The sequence below is a fragment of the Triturus cristatus genome, chromosome 1_2 (genome assembly GCF_964204655.1).
Source record: "Triturus cristatus chromosome 1_2, aTriCri1.1, whole genome shotgun sequence".
NCBI lineage: Eukaryota > Metazoa > Chordata > Amphibia > Caudata > Salamandridae > Triturus > Triturus cristatus.
The window spans coordinates 534,640,986-534,660,287 of record NC_140580.1 but is presented as its reverse complement, the minus strand read 5'-3'; the positions used below and the strand labels follow the sequence as shown (position 1 = coordinate 534,660,287).

Below are 19,302 nucleotides of genomic sequence, written 5' to 3'. Positions count from 1 at the left end.
CCATGCTATCCTATCTATTGTACATTCCGGCATGAGAATGGTACTTTACATATCAGAGCAATGTGGTTCCTGTTATGCCCTCATAATTTACAAACTCTTATGTGGTTTTTGAAAGGGAAGAAGTATTTCACCTACCCCGGGTGATACATGTTTTTATACTAGGGAAGTGTGAACAATGACACTGCACCACCTAAATCCCAATAGAAAACTCTAATGTCTAAGGCCTGACACTGTATAATAAGTCATGTCCACCAGTCTAATCACCAATACCCACAACTATGGTATCCTAAACAAACTCTTGAAAAAGTCAGCACAGGATTTTGCATCAGCACTTATTTATTGGGGTTCACTGTATTACATCAGCACTGTGCCATGGCAAAATGTATATTATGCTGGCAAAAGTTAGTGTTATGTGTGGTGTGCGAAATTCCCAAACTTACACCACACTGTGCAATTATGTTGTCATTTGTAGCAAAATTCTAACTCGGGGATAATGTGAACTCCCACAAGGTGAGCGGGTGTTGTTCACACTTGGTTTTTAGCATGAAAGGGACCCTTAGGTCAAAATTTGATGAGGACACATTTCACTCTAAAATCCAGCGATAAATGACAGATTTTCATTTTGGGTAATTGCGTATAATTTTCCATAATTGTGCTATTACGCAAATGCAAATTGGGCAAATTTTGCACACCCCTAATATGTACTCCTCCTGTGCCACAAATATTTGCCTGATGTACATCCAATTTCTTAGAACATTTACTTCATCTATGTTGAGGAACACACATGGTTTTCTGTTTTGGAGAAATATTGCTTCGGAGTACACTACCAGTCCATAAAGCGTTGGAATATTTCATGACTTTCAATGTGAAATTGCCTGCAAGTTTTATGACATTTTTAAATGCTCTTTCAAATACACAAATACTCTACCTATGCCCATTCGTTTGAAATTTCTTTGGGTTGAACTGACAATAAATTTTCCTATGTAGATTAGATTTACATGACCCACTCACATGAAGTCGCTAGTATGAAAACTTTTAACAGGACAGATTTCATTTCACAGTGTGACTCTGCTGATAATATTGTAAGATGTTACTTACCCAGAGACTGAACTGTGCTCTTCCAAAGAAACACTTTGGGGCTGATTACGATGGACCGCGATCCCGTGGTGGCAGTCCCTGGAATGCCAGACTTCCAGTCTACTGCTGAGGTAGTTGAGGTCTGTTCTATTGTTCATTATACTGCCCGTATCGTTTTCTCTTTTGCTGTCTGTAACCGCTGTTGTCTGTCTTCCCCTGTGCCTTTTTTTCTCCTGTACCCTTCTTCCCTTCTGTTCCCATCGTCACCCCCGTGATCTGTGCCCTTTTTCTCTTCTGTGACCCCCGTGATCTGTGCCCTTTTTCTCCTCCTCGGGGACCTGAACTTCCACCTCGAGAACAACAACAACACCTACTCCTCCACCCTGATCGACAACCTCGGACTCAGACAACTCGTCACCACACCCAACCACTCCGCCGGCCACACGATTGACCCCATCTTCTCTGCAAGCTCCCACGTCTCCTTCAACCACACCATCGAGCGCCACTGGACCGATCACCGCTGCATCCACTTCACCTTCCAGAAACCCACCACGCACCACCGCACCCAACATATGCCACGGCGCTTCTGGAGCAAAGTCACCAAAGACCAGCTTTCCACCACCCTCGCCGGAGCCCACCCGCAGATCCGACCGACCCCGACACCGCCGCTCGCAACCTCAAACAGTGGATCAACGACTGCGCCAACACCCTCACCCGCTCAAGAAGCCCTCCAACACCCACACTACCAAGAAAGCCAGCTAGTTCACCGAAGACCTCCAGGCCTCCAAGCGAATCTGCCGAAAACTCAAAAAAAACTGGCTCCGTGAACGAACACCGGAAAGCTACACAGCCCACAAAAACGCCACCCGCAGACACCACCACCTCATCAGATCCGCCAAAAGGACCTCCTTCAAAGATCGCCTAGACAACAACGCACACAACAGCAAAGAGCTCTTCAACATCATGAAGGAACTCTCCAACGCCAGCTCCAACACCAACGACATCCCACCTTCACAAGACCTGTGCGACTCGCTGGCCACCTTCTTCCATCGCAAGATCGCAGACATCCACGACAGCTTCAACGCCGTCACCACCCCGGCAACCACTGAGACCCACTCTCCCACAACCACCACCCGCACCGACTGCCTGATCGCCTGGACCAACATCAACGACGACGACACCATCAAGATCATGAACACCGTCCACTCCGGATCCCCGGAAGACCCCTGAACACACCACATCTTCTACAAACCCAGCAGCACCATCGCACCCCATCTCCGGAAAACCATCAACATCTCCTTCAAGACAGCGACCTTCCCAGAGAGCTGGAAGCACGCAGAGATCAACGTCTTACTCAAGAAACCCAAGGCAGACCCCAAGGACCTCAAGAACTTCCGACCCATCTCCCTGCTCCCGTTCCCGGCGAAGATCATCGAAAAGACCGTCAACAAACAACTGACCAGCTACCTCGAGGAGAACAGCATCCTGGACCCATCCCAGTCCGGGTTCCGCAGAAACCACAGCACCGAAACTGCCCTCATCGCCGCCACCGATGACATCAGGACCCTGCTAGACAACGGAGAAACCGCGGCCCTCATCCTCCTGGACCTGTCAGCCACCTTCGACAAGGTCTGCCACCGCACACTATGAACACACCTCTATGACGCCGGAGTCCAAGAGAAGGCCCTGGACTGGACCTCCTCCTTCCTCTCCGGCAGAACACAGAGCGTCTGCCTCCCCCCTCCCGCTCCAAAGCCACTGTGATCATCTGCGGCGTACCCCAAGGCTCATCCCTCAGCCCAACGTTGTTCAACGTCTACATGGCACCACTCGCCCACATCGCACAACGGCATGACCTCAACATCATCTCCTACGCCGACGACACCCAGCTGATCCTCTCCCTCACCAAGGACCCCCACACCGCCAAAACCAACCTCCACGAAGGAATGAAGGACGTCGCCGACTGGATGAGGAACAGCCGACTGAAGCTGAACTCGGACAAGACGGAGGTCCTCATCCTCGGATCCACCCCCTCGGCCTGGGACGACTCCTGGTGGCCGACTGCACTAGGAACACCCCCAACACCCACCGACCACGCACGCAACCTAGGGGTCATACTCGACTCCACCCTCTCCATGACGAAGCAGGTCAACGGCGTCTCCTTCTCCTGCTTCAACACCCTCCGCATGCTTCGCAGGATCTTCAAGTGGATCCCTACCAAAACAAGGACAGTCACCCAGGCCCTCGTCAGCAGTAGACTGGACTATGGAAACGCACTCTACGCAGGAGCCCCGGCCAAACTCCTGAATCGGCTTCAACGCATCCAGAACGCCTCCGCACGCCTGATCCTTGACATCCCTCGCCGCAGTCACATCACACCCCACCTGAGAAACCTGCACTGGCTCCCTGTCAACAAGAGGATAACCTTCAAACTCCTCACCCACGCACACAAGGCACTCCACAACACCGGACGTTCGTACCTCAACAGCCGGTTCAGCCTCTACACCCACACCCGCCAGCTCCGCTTCGCAGACCGCACCCTCGCCACCGTCCCCTGCATCCGAAGAGTGACCGCCGGCGGCAGATCATTCTCCCACCTTGCCGCCAAGACATGGAACACCCTCCCCATTCGCCTGCGGCAGACCGAAGACCTTCTGACCTTCAGAAGACTCCTCAAGACCTGGCTCTTCGAACAGTAGCAGCTCCCCACCCCCCAGCACCTTGAGACCCTCGCGGGTATGTAGTGCGCTTTACAAATGCCATGATTGATTGATTGATTGATACTGACCCTATTTCGATTACGGCGGTGGGACCACAACAAGCTCGCCGCAACACCTGGGGATGATGGATCCCGCAGTGGCGGTGTGGCGGTGAAAGGCCCTAATATGCTGGCCGTGCCGCTGCATCACCGCCTAGCATATCGGGAGTTTCTTCACTGCCATAATTTTCATGGCGGTGAGGCCGTCTTAAAAACTGTGGCGGTGAGGAAACAAATGGGGCCATAGAGGGCCCCCTGTTTCCTCCGGGCTATTGGGTGCCTGCATGGGGCACATGCCCCCCTGTGTGCATTCACCCCCTTTCCTGCATGGCATAGTCTGCATAGTCCATGCCAAGCAGGAACAGCAGTTGGCGCTCCCCTTGTGGTGCCTTTTTAATGGGCATGACCGTGGGACCGCCAAAGCACTTGTCCGCCAGACACGAGGAAACTCGTAATCTGGTGGGCAGTGTCAGTACATCTTTGGTGGTGTGAGAGCGGTGAGCTGGCATGGCAGCCAGCTCTTACACCGCCAAACTCGCAATCAGGCTCTTTGTCCAGGTGGAACACCAAAGATTGCACCAGTCCTGAATATCTGTTGGTCTGGCCCCTAACTTCCTCAGCTATAGAATGTAAGTGGCTCTTTGAGGTAGGTATTCATGTTCACCTTTAGCAGAGGGATTATAATAAGAAAAGGCTGTGTGTCTGATGCAAGAAGCAACACAGGAGATCTCAAGAAGCTGAGTGAAAACTGCTGTTGCTAGGAGTCTTGCAATAATTGATCTTCATGACCATAAGATCATCCCTGCCCCAAGTGACGACCACAATAGTCAGAATCTCTGTGCGCACATCTTTTGTCCCTGCAGATGTGGTTACACTAGACTTCAAAGGTCTCATTCTACCCCTGAGGTTCTGTACCCCTCACCTTTTACTTTCCCCATGCCATGATGCATTTATCACATAAGAAGACTTCACTCCCACTACTATCCCTTGGGGGAAGACAAGCCCATTTTGTGGCACTCATTCATGCTTGGCTGGATTACCGTAACAGTCTTTATTATGACAAAGCTCCAATTCATCCAGAATAAGGTGGACATTTGGTAGCCAATGGTCCCCAATTTTGTTGTGCTAAACGCATTCTGAATTCCTTACATTGACTTCCAATTGGTATATTATGCTTGAAGAATGTTGCATTGAGAATCTTACACTGGGCATACTTTGCTTCATTGCAATTTCCCATTCTTCATTGCAAAAAGACTTGAGAGACAGATTCTGACCAGAAGACTTCTGTGGGCTTCCTCTGTTCACTTTTGCATTACTTGCTTACACAGAATGCTCTTTTGGGGAAGGTGTTTGAGCCTTCTGAACTCAAGCCCCGCAAATCTGTAATATCCTTCCTCATAGCTTACAACAAACTTCACTCCATTCTTTTCCCCTATGCCTTTCTTTTTTGTTGGAACCAAGAAACCTTCGGGTCATAGTGAACTCTAGAAATCCCCCAAAAATTAACATTAACTAAATAAATAAATCAATAATCGTGGAGGACCATCACTGAGTACATGCCTAAGGCTCTGGAATACAAATGCTTGCCATGACAATGCAACACACAATTCCCTGTGCTGACCGGCGAGGGGATCTGTGTGTGCCCGAGGTCTCACAGAAATGCCCAGAAGGTAGCTCTACTGTTACACACACAACATTGGCATGGCAACGCAGCCTCAGGAAAGAGCAGCTAGACTTTGTTAAATGTCTTCACAGAACTGAAATTTTTATCGGTGAACACCACAAACTGCACCTTGCTACAGGACCAGTAGGCTTGAAATGGAGCGCCACAGACATGGTTACTGCCCATAGTGTTCCGCACGCATGTATAAGTTCCAAGCAGTGGTCAACTTAACTCACTGGGAGGATAATGAGGTGATAGTTTGCCAAACTGTTGAACCTTCTCATGTGAATACAAAGCTCAGCTAAATTTTAAAAATTTGGATTTTGAAATTTAGTGGTCTCACAGTATGATCTGGCCCTTGTGGGTCCACAGACAAGATGCATACTTTTTGTAAAGATCACACAGTTGCCACTGACTTTTGGGCCTCGGAGAACTGGCAAAGAGTCCTCCACATATCTTAAAAATGTAAATCAATATTACTTTCTAATAAAACATATGGCTAGTGTTAACTACTTTTCATCCTCAAAGTCCGTATGGTGTAAAATTAGCAAGTAGTATCATTCATTATGTTCACCCACCACTGCATCCTTGGAAAGTGTAACTCAAATATAAAACTGCCGTAGTGGTGCAGCACTATAAATGTATGCACGAATGGCAAAACATGACATTTACATCTTCGTCATTATAATGCACATTCATTGTAATGGAAGCAATGCATGTGTCCTATTCAATGGCAAATCTATTTTTGATGTGTCACCGGACACTCAGATTGGTCAGAATTCTAGGATAGTTATCATTCATAATACTGAATAGGACCAAATGTTGGTTGTTGTTGCACTGGAGGGTAGATTATGGTTGACTAGAGGAAAGTGCCTATATATATCCGATATATCCGAGTCATCCAGTATAATAAATACCTGTGAATTATTTAACAAATTCATTGTTGAAACACGTGAGTGTGAGCCCACAGGCTACTGCTGAGAAGCCCTCGGATGGTACTAACCCTTAGTCTGGCGTTCAGAGCCCCTAATATAGGCTGGGGCGAAGAGGCAGGCTGAAACACAGTGGGGAGGCAAGTGATTTGGCTACTGTTCCAGTGGAATCTGCATATGAAATTTGAGCCATGACTTGGAGCTACTTCTTCTGAGCTGACAATGTAGATTAATAACTTCCACAGCTGTCCATCAATGACTTTCATACATCCAGTTTGATGGCCCTGACTCCGTCTACTTGTCTGTTTCCTAGTTGCTTTTAATTATATATTTAGAGTTGATTTCCCCAACAATTGCATCTTTTTCACCCATCACAATATGGTGGCCAGATATGTAAGGCAAGCAAGGTATTGCTCCTACTGTGTCCCATTCTTCCCACTTTCTTTTGTCATTTCCAACTTATTATATTTGGGCCCACTAGGATGGGCGGGATTATATGGGGGCTCTGTCACGAACGTGAGTTACACTGCACATATTGGGAGTGATCTACTCATCTAGTATTGGGACCAAAAGTTTCCACCGCCACGGTTTCTGTACCTTTGAATTGCTGAATGGCCAGTATATTTGAATTCTTCCAGTTACCACTTGTGGCTTACCAACCACCACAAGACACCATCCAACACAGATTCTGCCTTTCCAGCAGGTATATGCTGCTAACTTCGCTCACCAGCTAGGACTGACCATCCAACTTACACTTTTGTTTATACTTGTGTTAATAGTTTTGGTAGTACCAGTAACCCCTACAATGTTTGGTGCCATTTGCCACTTATTGGTTACAAAATAATCACAAAATGTGTATTTCTCCACATGGGGACTAATTCGCCATAAAAATATACATAGCCTGACTTATTTGTTGGCCATATCCAAATGTTATGTATATTTTATTCATCTGGAAAGGATCTAGCGTGATCCCCTTTTTCGAACTTGTAAATCATCTCTATGATGAGATGGTTTGACTGTATACAAAAATTATCTATTTGCTTTGAGTTGTGTTTATATTCATCTATGACATCTGATTATGATAGTGTGCTGTATATATTGTGTACATTTCTTATAACCGTGGTTATAATATCAGTCTGTGTGTTGTATGTTTCATTTCAGATGAATTCACTGAAACCAGACCCCTGAAGAAGGGCTAACTTTGAAATGCATAGAGGTATCCTATAAATGGATTCGGATACCTATCATGTGACCAGAAATAAATGAAGAAACTTTTGGATCCAAATTCTGTGCAGCTTGGAGGAATTTTGTGGGAGTAACCTGAGATGACTTTGGTTAAATAGATTAGACCCCCTTCATAGGAGGAGCACATATGGGAGACAGAGTTCATGTTTTTACCTGTCCATGTGTTAGTTGCCATCTGCTTCTAAGACATGAAATGTGATTTTAGACTGTGAGGTTTCCTAGCAGTCTCTGCTATAAGACATAGCTCTTGAGGTATCACAGGCAATGTGTATTGATCTATTTAATGGGAATACACTTTAAAAATAAAACTTGTATATATGTAAACTGGGCTGAATAGAGATACGGGGAAAGTAATGAGATATGAAATATATTCTGTCTGAGCTAAGCTGAAGTGTGAATCAAGTCAGAAGTCTAGGGGAAGTAAGCAGTGGTCCTGGGGGCCACTTGCCTGCTCCTGGCTACATTTTCCCAAACAGGGAACTTTGTGTTTTTCTGAAAGCAGCATTTGTTCCTTTAAGGAACATCAGCTGCTAAACATAAAATAAAATGTCTCGTTTTGAGAACAGATAGTCTGCCATCTCTTGCAGGCCACCATCACTGTGTTTGTGACCAATCACAGTGTGGAAATGTGCCTAAAGTGAGGGTCAGCCTCTCATCCACAGGTCTGAAGACTAACAAAATAGACATCGGCACTGGAGTTGGACTAAATAACAAGTTTATTAATCATTCATGAGTGGGACCACGTCCACACAACACTCTCAAGTGTTGCAGGAGGAGGCACCCTGGATTCACAAACCATCGGCCGTTTACAGTCAAGTTGCAATGTAAGCATGTGGACAGAAATGGAAAGAACAAGTTTAAACACAGAAATGGCTATCGGCAAACAAGGGCAGATAGATGGTCAGCAAAGTGGGAGGAGGAGCAGGAATGCTTATGGCAGCAGTAAATGGTCGACAGTTAACATCTGAGACCAGGTGTACTGGCAGCTACAAACCCCCAGCTCGTACATTACTTAGCCATGTCAGGAGGTCAACTAAAATAGATGACACAAGCAGAGTGAAAAGGCGAGCAGCAGAGGATGAAAGAATTATGAAGGAAACAAAATGGATGCCACAGCCAAAATGGCTGTCACTTATGGTAATGTCAGATATTACACGTTTCCACAACAGGGGGGTCGCATATTGTGACCTTGCTAATTTATACTCATTGGGCAGGTCATTCTCAATTCCATGTGACTGAAGATTTTGTGATGCAACCGAATAGTAAATAGGACCCATTGCAAAATTAAAGACTGGTAGATACAGCATTTCCCAACACTTTTAGCACCCATGCTGGTCCTATGCTCTTTTTTGAACATATTAAACTATATAAATATTATAAACAGAGATATTTAGCATTTATTCAGTCATCAGTTCTCAGATAACATAAAGATCAAGTAACTTCAGTAATAATGTTTTCCCCAACTGTGATAGCTTTTTGAAACCACAGCTTATTGAAGAACTTTGTATTGAACATGAAAACTTCATGGAAAATAATTTACTTCTCCTGTTAATGTCTCACCACATGGCAATTCTAGTTTGTCCCCACTCCCCAACCCCCTCCCTCCATCCCCCCCCCCCAAAAAAAAATCATGAACGTGTTTTAAGATTGCCTTTTTCCCTGCCACACTTACAACAGATCTCGTTGCACACACAGGCTTAGCTTTTTCATTTCCAGTGGTGTCCAATGAAGTCTGCAGCAGATTATTTTAGTTGCCTTGGAAGCATGAATACCAGAGTTTGAGTCATATGATAGGTATTTGTCCAGTTCTAAAGTTGTATTTACAAAACCCAGTTCTGCAGCCCAGTAAGTAGCTTCTGCAGTCTAAAAATATGCCCCGGATGATTTGACCAATTTCATTATAGAGAATAGAAGTAGATCACAAAGCTGTTTTTTTCAATATCCCAATTAGAATTAGGCCATGAATGTGTGTTTGTGCATCAATCATTTGTGTTTTCATGGAGTGTTTAAAGAATTGCTTTAGTTTCAGATAATTAATATGCTCAGATCTCGTTTTACTGCCAATTTCAAGGAAGGTCAAGAGTTGATTTACTATCTAAAAGTCACAATCTGGTTTATTGCCTTGTGTATTAGGCCAATTTATGATTTAATTTTCAGGTTATTCAAAACTGATGAAGATTCTAGTTTCCTCAGTACCGCACAACTCCTACAATTTATGTTGTAAAATACTTGCTTTGCCAACATTAAACTGACACCTTACAGTATGTCATATTAAGTAATTGTATAGAAACAAGTATTCTAAAAGAAAGAACATAACCAAAGTTATTAACAAAACAAAAACAACCTCTTCTCATGGAAACTCTGACCCAATAATAACTACATAATGGTGATGTTCACTGTGCAATTACATACGAGTGTGATTTTATTGCACAAAACACAGTGGTATAAAAATCCAAAATTTCCCAGGGTTCTGTGGAATATGGTAAATTATTAATGGAACCCAGTAAAATAGGGGTTTCATCAAGGGAACAACCACTGCACTGTTAGGGACACTAGGGTTCCCAAAGCAATGGAGAACGAAGTTATGCAGCAGCATAAAAAATTATACAGCAAGAAAAATGAAATGATATAGGACATTCTCTGACAGTATGATGCTTTGAAGGAACAGAGAGTTTTTTTTTAAATCAGAGAATTATACACTAAATTGAGGGGCAAGTACAGTAAATCAAAACAAATATAATTCTGCAGGAAACATCAAAGCCACAGACTCGACATTGTCATTGTCGACTGTTTTATCAAAAATGATTTTATGAAAGTTAAATAGAACCTAAACATTCTAATGTCAATCAGTGCCCATTCTTTTGCTGCACCTTGAACAGAACAACTTCAACAATCTCGTTGTTCTACAATCAGAAGGAGTTTATAACTGCACAAAGCGCCTAATTAGGAGTGCGGTACTCTGAGGACCGCCAGACTCGCAGTGGAGCGGCGGTGGCAGGCCATCCACTGATGCACTGGCTGCCTGACTGCTCAATTACAACTTTGGCGGTCAGAATGCCATTGCACCACTGCAACCGCCAGGGTGGCGCAGCAGTCATTGGCTCAGCAATATGCTGGTGGTGCTGCTGCGGCACTGCCATGCAAATTAAGAGTTTCAGGACCACCAACGGTTGCGTGGAGGTTTTTTTTCCATGAAAAGTCTGGGGTGCTTGTTAACAAAGGGGGCCTACAGGGCCACTGTTGTTGCCCATGTGCATGGGTATGTCTGCAGGGGGGGCACAACATGTGTCCCCTGTGTGCATGCACCCTAGTTCTTGCACGGCATGGACTTTACGGTCCATGCAGTGGAGGAAGTGCTTTTGGCGTTCCCATTGTGGTGCTCATTTTCAGAGGCAAAAAAAGCCTGCCAGACACAAGGAAACTTGTAATCTGGCGGGCGGTCCTTACATGGATTTGTGGTGTCTGAGCGGGCCACTGGCGTGGCGGTCCGCTCCCACACTGCAAAACTCGTAATCAGGCCAAATACGTTTAAAAAAAAATTTGTACATTCTTATCTCCATTATTAGGTATTTATCTCTTCTTTGTACTGCATACAATTAAACAGTATAGTCCATTATTCCACTTACTAATTTGAATAAACAGATCTTCATTTGAAAAACACATTTTTAAAGCTGACTATCTCAAAATAAGCAAGTGTTCCAAAAAACACATGACTAGTACCCTGTATTATCATCTGAGAGAGTTCTTGGGGTTTGATGATATTTACAACCCACTCAACCTCCAGCCCCATGGTGTATGATGGCACCAAAACCCTATTATGGAAATGGTGGCCAATAGTATACCCTTTACATATTCTCTATAGATTATATATTTGGTGACATATTTCACAAACTGTAGTGAAACAAAAAATCATGTTTTGCAAGTACTGAAAAAATATGGAAAACATATCTGGGATTCCTGTGAACTAAAGGAAACGTTTGAAGGGTCTCTTAGCCATTCAGTATATATTACCATCAACAGACCTTTACCATTACCAGTACTCTTTTTCAACAATATTCACACTCATCCCATTCAAATTATTCACAAAACCTCTACCCAGAGGAGAAACATTTAATACATTATTTCCTTGCATACTTAATACCAACATGTTCGAATTTGTAACAACATGTTGCACCTTCAACAGAACAAGTAACAATCTGAATCAGTTGTCTGATTCTTACCACCTCTCTGAAAGAGCTTCGTCTGCCCGAACATTAATTTTTCCTTCCGCTCCTTTTGCTTGGAGTCAAAGCAATCACTACAATATTTGCATGCTTCCGTATTTCATCAATGCTCTTAGCCTGCCAACACATCACATTCGCCAATATTTGAGAACTCTGGATGCAAACCCAACATGAAAATGGATCCAAATCTGCTAATGCCTGCTTCTGTCTAATCTTCATCTCCACTATACTGTCCATAAATCTGCATTAGCCTCTCATAAATTGCATGGACTGACTGCTTAGGTTCCTGAGTAGATCTCATAATCTTTGATCACCTATCTCTTTCTCCGGAAATGTTTGTTTGAAATGTGCAATCACTTCCTAGTATTTTTCAGAAACAACAGAATCTGGGACATTATCAGGAAGCATTCTTGGGGTGGGGGGGGGGTCCTACTGTTGGACATGGTACGGTCCCTTTGCACTCAGAACACAAATCGGTCGGGACAATAATATTAAACAACGTATGCAAATCAACCAAAAGCACCTTTGAGACTGTCACTAATGTCTCCATTTATATATATATACTATTTACCTGTAGCCTTGTAAAACACAAGATCACATCTTGTGAAGGTACATGCACATAATCACCTTCATCCACTACTTGTAGGGATATTCAGCCACACCAAATCCTATTTCAGGTTCACCTGTAGTCACTTTTGCTTCTTTTTCTATTTTGGTCCTTTTCTTCTTTGGATTGCCACTCCCTTTCTGAATCCAAGCATCCTTATAGTTACTCAAATGTGACCTGTTTGATGCTAATAACTGTCTAATATGTGTGTGAAAAGTCAATAGACCATTTCATTCACTTCTTCATCATCACCTATATCCACTCTGTAGTTTCTTCCCCATTATTTATTTTTATATGTCAATGCCATACACTAATTCCCCAAACCTAGCCTACGCTTCATGTGCAAATCTAGCTGTTTCTTTACCAGAAACGTCAGTTAATCCTCATTATATGCAGTCAATTTGTCTACAACAATTGTGCCCTGCAACACTTGCCCAAATTCTATCTTTAATTGGAGATTATTAATTTCTCTCATTGCTGGATCAGTCACAGTAGCAGTAGTAATTGTACTAGTGACAGGAGCAGCTGTACCAACAATAGGTGTCATAATATAGTAGTAACAATCTCATTAGTACTTACTTCACTGTGAGGTGGTGCTTCATTGTATTGCACTTCCATTCTATGTGCACCTTTCCTTGCTCCCCTGCATCAATACCTTGAGGTGTTCTAGGTTTTAGTAAAACAGTACAAGGAGGAGGTCTTGGGCCTAATAAGTTATCTAAAAATCTATCCTGCTCATCAGTATCATTTAGTGATGTCTTCTTATTTCTTCTCTTTTTCTATCCCAATTTTTACTTTAACTATTCTCAGTGGCTAATGTATTTGTATCTGCGTCTTGACAACTGAAGGGAACACACACAATCCATGCATTGAGTCTTCTCTCCATGCTCTCTTCTGTATTTGTCATCTCAAATCTAACCGGGGGGTTACAGCATTTTGATTGTGGCAATTTATTTTATGTCATTCTTTCTCAATTTCTATGCAATTCCGTTCATTCAATGCTTCAAACTGGGTTGCAGTCTCTACTCATGCATCATACACCGCAAATACTCACATTGAAAGTACCCTACAAAGGAAATTCCATGTTCTTTGCATTACATATTGTATTTCGTTCTATAAACTACATACAAATATGGAGACCAGAGCTTAACATTATTTTGTATACAGGACAATCTTCTGATGGAATTTTCTCTCCCTCGGGTCACGGGAGCTTTAGACTTTATCAATGTAGCTACTATTTTTGCTCAAACCGATCCAATGCAAAACCCAAACAGCAACCAACGGTAACTAACCACTCACAGTGTGACTTCAGAACACACACTAACCAAATGCAGTGCAAAACACAACAGCAACTAGCCTATCACAGTGTGACTTGCTGTGAAGATTCACCAATTGCAACACGGCTCTCTAGCATGCAATGTTATGCTCTTGAAATCATGAAGAAGCCAACAAATAATTCAAGCAAACCTATATGAGGGAAAGAACAAAGCAGTCTTACTATGGCACTATCAATCACGTAAGTTTTTCCTCCAACAGCAAACTCACCCTTGATTAGCACTTCTATTCTTGTCTAGTAAAGAATGAAGAAACATCAATCGAGGTTAAGAATATATTCATCTAAGATTATATCTACCGAAGAAGGTCCCTAATATAGTGTGAATGTGGTGCCTCACAATACACTATTTTACTTGGCAGGCAAGTTCAACAAAATATAAATATCAGATTATTTTAGATTTTGACAAATCAATTAACAAATTCAGCAGAACACCAACATAGAGAATCACAATAGTTTATCAATTTCAATGGATTTGACAATAATAACAAAACAATCAATATAATGAATTCCAACATCAGAGTAATCAAACCTCCTAATGACCCGCAAATCAAGATTTCATAATCAAAGAGCTCGCACACTGTGTAATTCATGACATCACAAAAATCAGCTCACATTAAATTACAGGTAACACAATGGACTTGTTCTAAATTACAATCTCTCGAAATACATCTGCCATATAAATACTCACATTCCTTTGTTCAGAAACATCCGAACTATGTTGGTAATCCAATTTGGACAGACCACAGGAACAAAGTGTGTGAACGGAAATCAAAAGAAGGGGAATATTTATATCTCTAGATGTTTCCTAATCTCTTACTTCTGCAGTGTCCGCATTCTCCACCAAAATTGTTGCCACTATCTTATCTTTAAACAAAGCGCTTTTGCAGGATCGAACATGATGTTGTCCTCAAGAACGTGGGCTCAAAAGTGGTAAGTTTAAAACCATGAAGGTTTTTTCAAAATATTTAAGTTCAGTACAGAAAGCAAAAATAATGGTTAGTCTCAAAATCTGTCAAAATGAATATATGACGTTACAACACAAACTTTTACAATGCATGCCTTATACAATGTCGTTTTTACATCGCAACATCCATTACAACGCATGTTTTTACAACGTATGCCATTACAACGCATACCATTACATCGCATAATTTGTTTCGAGTAACAGTAGGGTAAGTGTTGGATAGTGTAGGGGTAAAAATTATTATTCCCACTCCAGTGAGTGCAACAGTAGGGTAAGTGTTGGACAGTGTAGGGGTAAAAATAACTATTCCCACTCCGGTGATTGCAACAGTAGGGTAAGTGTTGGATAGTGTTAAGGTAAAAATTACTATTCCCACTCCAGGGAGTGCAACAGTAGGGTCAGTGTTGGATAGTTTAGGGGTAAAAACAGTGCATTGTAATGGAATGCGTTGTAATGTCATGCGATATAGTGGCATGCGTTGTAATGGCTGCTTTGTAATGGCATGCAATGTAAAGGATGTTGCGATGTAATGCCTGCATTATAAAGGTAGTGAGTTGTAATGACTGAGTTGTAATGGTTGTTTCCCATCAAAATGCATTATAAATAGGGCACCCAGTTTTATGGTATTATGGCATTTTTTTTTGCATTTATCAATATTTATTTTTTTGCTCAGGACCAAAACCTTTAAACAGAATATCAAGTTGGACAACCTAGTGCAGTAAGCAGCTAAGTAGGCTATGACCATTACAAATACTATAAAGGGACCTGCAGAGCTGCTCAAAGATGCCAGCCTATGGACAACCAGAAACTGTCCGTCATTCATTTACACCACACTGCTAAGCTTCGCATCACATAACACAATATCCACATCTGATAGGAAACACTTCCTATACAGGATCAAAAAACAAAGGCAGCACCCTTCCAACCACTAAATATACACGGTGTAGCTTACTACCCATGTAGGCAAGTGCTTCTGTGCCTCACATACTGGTAATAAGTTCTATATAAATGCTGCAATACAAAGCCATAACTTATGTCGCCCGATATGCTCAGTACATCACTTTGCCAATTGCACATAAGAAAGTGGTCTACCAAAAGCAAAACATTACAGATGGTGTCAGACTACACACACACATACAAGTACACACACAAATATTGACCTAAACAAAATTAAAGAAAAGCTATGGAGTTATGATTATGAAAGAAAACCAAAAACACTTGGAATTGTCCCGTTATGGTAGCTGTGCAAACCACAATTGCAAAGCTTTTTAAATTTACATTGAGGTATTATGATCAAAACTAACCCGAACTTTGATTTAAGTGCGTTTTTTACATGGAAAGCTGAAAGTCTTTTGCTATTGCTGTATGAACATATACGGTGAGTTCATGTGGCAGTATGAATCCCCCTATATCACATGGCAGCCTAGCCTTTTACTGTGCAGCCTTCATCCTTGTGGAGTAGGTGTTGACTGAAGGACCTGGCTACAGGTCAAGCCATGCACAAGCCCACATTGCAGCTAACAAATGCTGCACTTCCATTTGTGGTCTGCTGCTGCACACAAAGATTGACAACTTTTCAAAATGCAAAGTCATTGCCAAATCAAAGCCTTTTTTGACCCTCATACCCCCCCTTTGACTTTATGACTCCACTTGACAGATGTGCATGGAAGCTGGGATACCAACACATGGCTAAACCTAACATGTTACAGAAAAGTAAACACGTACTTTCCAGAGAATTTTGGGGCCCATTATGATTGCGGGCGGACCTGAGTCCACCTGACATCCTCGCGGTGTTGGGACCGACCGCCAGACATGCGGCGGTCCCGCACCGCAAATTAGCATGGCGGCCGCATTCTGCATTTTAACATCGCGGCGGGTGCTGCTGACAGCAGCACCTGCCGCGATGTTAGAATCACATGCCTGGTATTTCACTACACCACATGGCAGGCACCACGTGGTGCCTGCCACTTGGCGCAGTGAAATGTAGGGGGGTACCATAGATACCCCCCAATTGCACCCCACCTCCCCCAGACACAAGGGGGCCCACAACGGGCCCCTGGACGCAATCCCCACCAGCCTTTCAATGGCGACGTTGCCGTCATGGAAAGGCCTTTCGAAATCGACATCCTAACATGGCGGACGGTGCCTGCTAGGAAAAGCCACCATATTAGAGCCCCTGCTCCGCCCACCAGGCAATCGGACTTTCCGTCCGCCGCGATACCCTCCACCATCATAATGTGGCGGTGGGTAAATCTCATGACCATGGCGGAACGATAGCCACCGCCGGCCCGGCGGTGGCGATCGTTCCGCCATCACAATGAGCCCCTGAGTTTGGATTTGTCAAAGAGTGCCAAAGTAAGCAGAAAATTTGTAGTTTTTGATTCCCCATCCCTTCCCCCATGCCTCCTTGATGGAGTTGCATGAAAATCAACATATCAAAAGTAGGTTAAACATGCCAAGTGTGCTAAATTTCATGCACAACTAGAACATGGCATCAAGGTAATCGCAAATCAAAGATGTTTGAAAGCCTCATCAAATTTGCCTTACTTTATTGGATCTCATTGAATCCAGGTACCCCTGTGCAGGGAATGAAGTTGCTAACAGCCTCCAAATTTTTGAACAGATTCATTAGCAGCACCTAAGATACAATCAAATCATCTACACACATTTGAAAATATCATGAGTAAGCTAAACATTCCAAGCGCCTGCAAAATATCCTGCAGTTTGTCAAATGGTGCTAAAGGTAAAGGCAGCTCAATAAACACCCTTTCACCCGTTAAGGTGTCTCTATAATGCAACCCCTTGAAGGCTGCTCAACATGTTTTTCAAAATCTAACTTCTCAGAAACTACTAAAAGGATTTTCAACAAAACAAAGGACTCAATTTACATTTTTCAGACAGGGTATTCCATCACAAACGTGATGGAGTATTCCGCCCCCTAAACTCTCATTTCCCACACCTCGTTTAGAGATGGGTGCACTGTAAGTATTCCATTGATGGTGCCTTCATTGGCATTGTCAACAGAACACTGCCTCCGACAGAGTAGGGGGCCATTGGAGAAATGATCTGCTCTATTTCAGGTGGACGGAGTAATTGTCTTTTTGTACCTCACCGTCAAGAAAATCTATATATAAAGACAAAAATTTCAAAGAAAATAAACTGGTGTCTGCACCTGGTCCTTTGTATTCTATAGTGATGAGTTTGCATATATCATCCATCCATACATCCAGTGGAGTTCTAGTTATGTCCGAGTTTCCATAGGAAAGGCATTTTGGCTTTTTAAAAAAATAACTTTAGCACCCTTTGTGAATCTGCACAAAAACTTTCCCAAAAAGTTCTCACTTCGTCTCCTTCATAGAAAGTTTCATACTGAACCACCAAGCGGGTGCGAAGAAAAAAAGGGGGGGGGGGGCAAAGCATCAATTGCCCATATTAATTTCCATAGGTAATATTGCTCTATGATATAGTATAAAGTGGCTGAACGCAATTATAGCAAATTTGGCAGTAAGTTAGAACTTTACTCAGAAAGCATGCTTTTCGTTATCTGGTGCAAATCAGTTCAACTGTTTTCGAGAAATTAGTGTTTAAAAGGGGCTTGGTTTGAGGATGGATGGGTTAATCGCCTAGAAAATGTAGTGATATCTGGAAAACTGCACGAACTGTTAACAATATACTTAAATCCCATTGGTTGAGGACGTCTTTTGTCTTATTCGCCAGTGGCCTCTTGTGGTACCCGGGACCATACCACGATACCGCATACTCTGATTGGCCAGCTGCAACATCTCCGAATAATGTTGCTGTGGCTATTACAAGAGTCAGGACTTTGTCACTGTGTCCAGAAAAAACAAACAATAATATATTTGGAAGGATGGTACGGATATCCGGACCCTCCAAGCACTTTTCAGGGTGGACCCAGAGCAATTGCCTCAATGATTAAAATGATTTCCCCCCAGGCGGTGATTTCCACACTACCCTCATGGGACCCAGTTGCTGTGCAAGCGACCATCCTATGGTACTGAAGCACTGTGCAACCTCCCTAGGGGATGCTTGCACAGTGCCGCAGTACCAACGGGCAGACGTTTGTGTGGCAAGTAAAATAGGAGTGCCACAGTCCCAGTAAAATTAGAAAAAAAATACTAAAAGGATAAGCGAATGCAAGGGTTGGCAGCACATGGAGATTGGGCGTAAGGCATGGCGAAAGGCCAGGCTCCGTGGCTAACCCTCACTCCACACAGATGTGCAGCATATACATAGGGGGTTGTCCGACATGAGGAGGAAGGTGGGGGGGTAACTGCAGATGGTCGTGAAAAATAAAGGTTGGCTACATGCAAAGGATTGGCTGTAGGTCCAATTTGGATTGTGATTGATAACGCCCAGTAATTTACTACATAAAAACAAATGTTTAGGTTTTAAGACCTTAACTTACGTTAAAGAGTAACCCAGAAATTCACTGAAAAGTGACGTTATTGTTAGAAGTCATGTGACATGTGCTCATGC

At 43.2% G+C, this 19,302-nt stretch overlaps 2 protein-coding genes across 5 annotated transcripts in view; one reads left to right on the top strand and one right to left on the bottom strand.

The window, feature by feature from the left end:
• Window positions 1–19,302, bottom strand: part of CRTAC1 (cartilage acidic protein 1) — a 1,509,269-nt gene that overhangs the window by 1,199,012 nt on the left and 290,955 nt on the right. The gene's annotated exons all lie outside the window — the stretch shown is intronic.
• The window catches only part of LOC146867580 (dynamin-binding protein-like), a 220,977-nt gene that overhangs the window by 193,290 nt on the left and 8,385 nt on the right, over window positions 1–19,302 (top strand). Inside the window, exon 3 of one of the 3 annotated variants that reach the window (XR_014961794.1) lies at window positions 7,592–7,646. The exons of the other annotated variants lie outside the window; for them this stretch is intronic. The gene's annotated coding sequence lies outside the window, so the exon portion shown is untranslated. The remainder of the gene's footprint in view (window positions 1–7,591; window positions 7,647–19,302) is intronic. 3 annotated transcript variants of the gene reach the window in all.